This window comes from Aplysia californica, unplaced genomic scaffold, assembly GCF_000002075.1.
Source record: "Aplysia californica isolate F4 #8 unplaced genomic scaffold, AplCal3.0 scaffold01592, whole genome shotgun sequence".
NCBI lineage: Eukaryota > Metazoa > Mollusca > Gastropoda > Aplysiida > Aplysiidae > Aplysia > Aplysia californica.
In genome coordinates this window covers 71,255-73,651 of record NW_004798862.1, presented here as the reverse complement: position 1 = coordinate 73,651, position 2,397 = coordinate 71,255, and positions in this window count along the sequence as shown.

The window sequence follows — 2,397 nt, the reverse complement described above, 5'->3', positions numbered from 1 at the left end:
TTAAAAAACACACCCAAAATTATTTTTTTTTAAATAACACACCGACAAAGAGGGAAAAATATAAGACAAACAGCAATATAATAAATAGTATGTAATGTTCTTTGCGTGAAAATAACTATACATGAACACCTTAAAATTATCAAAATACACATGAAGTAGCCTTTTCTTTTTGAAAAATGCAAAAATCGCGGCCGCGATTCGCGGACAAAAAAATGCCAAAAATCGCGGCTGCGACAAACGCAGATGCTAGATTATGGTATTTGAGATCAGATTTTTTTTAATACGCATCTCCTGATCTGCAAATGCAGAGTTTTTTCCCCCGACATTCCTGAGATCTAGCATAGGCGCAACCCGCCAAAACACTAGCCATTGTCTCATTCAAGGCAGCTCACTGGCAACCGAGTTTGTCATAAGGTAACAAAAAAGTCCACTTACGAAGTGGTGTGCATCGGTCCGTACGATAAAAAATATACCGGGAAGAATTGAAAGAAAAATGAAAAGTTTTAATGAGTAGGCCAGCCGGGTGTCTAAAAAAAGAGGACACATGTCAATGTAAAGGGCAAAATCTCGAACATCTTCGCACAAATTTCAACAAAACTTCGAACAAAATATATTTCAACCAAGAGGATATCAAATTAATCATATTATAAAGCAAATCGATTTGTGCTTTTGAAAGATTTTAAGTTTTTAGAATTCTAAACAAAATTTGATTTAAAAAAGCAAAAGTTTGCAACTTCTTAAAAATTAACCATGGCTTAATGTGCATACATATTATGATATGTGAATTTAAGATGTATAAAATATACTGTAAATGGCATTGCCAATGTGCAATATTTTCCTGCGGTTTCTTTTTTTTTTTTAAGAGGAAGTTTACGAAAACAATCCACAAACAATCGAACAGTTAGCTGAATTTCAATGTTGAACAGGAGGTCCGAAGAATCGACGCAGAAACATGCCGCTGGGTAATTCAAAATTCAGAGAGGCTTATTCCAGCAATTCCAGCTAATCTAGAGAGAAATGGTCAACACCGGAAGCTTAATATACTTTAAATAGCCACCATCTTCCGGAGTTTGTTTGCTATAATGATGACCGAGTGATTGTCCTTTAAATGAGTTCTTTTTTAGCACCCAGTATCAACATCAGGGAAATCAAGCCATCTGCATGCCCTGCATGTTTCTGCTGTTGCCAGGACATTCATCGTCCGTTTTCCTGTTGGTGTTGAGCTAATATCTTTCTTGGGTGTCAATAACCAAACGTTGTCGCTGTTTTGATTAACAAAGACCTCAACTTTATCAAAAAAACAAGGAGTAGAAAAATTCCGCCAGGTGGTCAGGAAAAAACGCTAAGTTCTTCTGTTTTTTGTGATGCTAGTGCTGTGAACACTAATTGAAGCATCAACATTTATTTATACAGCATGACTTAATTTTTTAGACTACCCACGAGAGATAGAAGGCGTAAAGACTCAAACGGCTAGATGTTCTACGCAATTAAAAAGTGGTGCCTTTCTTTTGATCGCCAATACAGTTTTTGGAGGGCCGAAACGTTCGGTAAGTGGCCCAGAAGTCAAGAACAAGGGGTTTGGGGGTATTGTCCAGCCTACAGGATGCTCTAACGGTTGCACCATTTATTTGAGATTTGATACCTTTAAAAGGGGGGTCGGGTGGAATTGTCCATATCTATATGAAAAAGACTGACATATTAAATGAATGCCCTTTCCAGGTGGAACTGCATGATAACAGATATTACACAGTAGCGCATGCAAACAAAATCATGAGTACTGTAAAAGGGCGCGTCGGAAAACGGCACTCCATTATCTACATCGGCCTGGGTTTGCACGATCACCTAAATGCCACAACTATACATGAAAGAGTAAGTTTTTTTACGTGTGTTTGTGTACTGTTTGTATATTTGTGTGAGTGTGTGTGTGTGTGTGTGTGTGTGTGTGTGTGTGTGTGTGTGTGTGTGTGTGTGTGTGTGTGGGCGTTGAAAAGACAGCGAGCAAGGAACAAATCAAAACTTACTCTCATTTGAGCTAGTTGGGCTAAAGAGAAGCACATCATCATATCTGTAGAATACCAGTTATTGTACACAACAAGGGAAACGTACGGCAAACAGACAGAAACCGTAGAGGGCAGGAAAAGAAATGGGGCCAACCTATGGTACCCTCCAACCACCCGCCCTGACAGCCAGAACCCTCTAGAAGAAAATGTAACTTGAGCAGACTACCCGAGACAAAACTGGCTCTTGGGAGTTTGTGTAATAGGTTTGTCGTGAGTACCGAGTGGGTAGGCAGGGGTGGCAGAGAGAGAGAGAGAGAGAGATAGAGAGAGGAAGATAAAGAGAGAGTGAGGGGTTGAGAGATAAAGAAAGAGAGAGAGAGAGAGAGAGAGAGAGAGC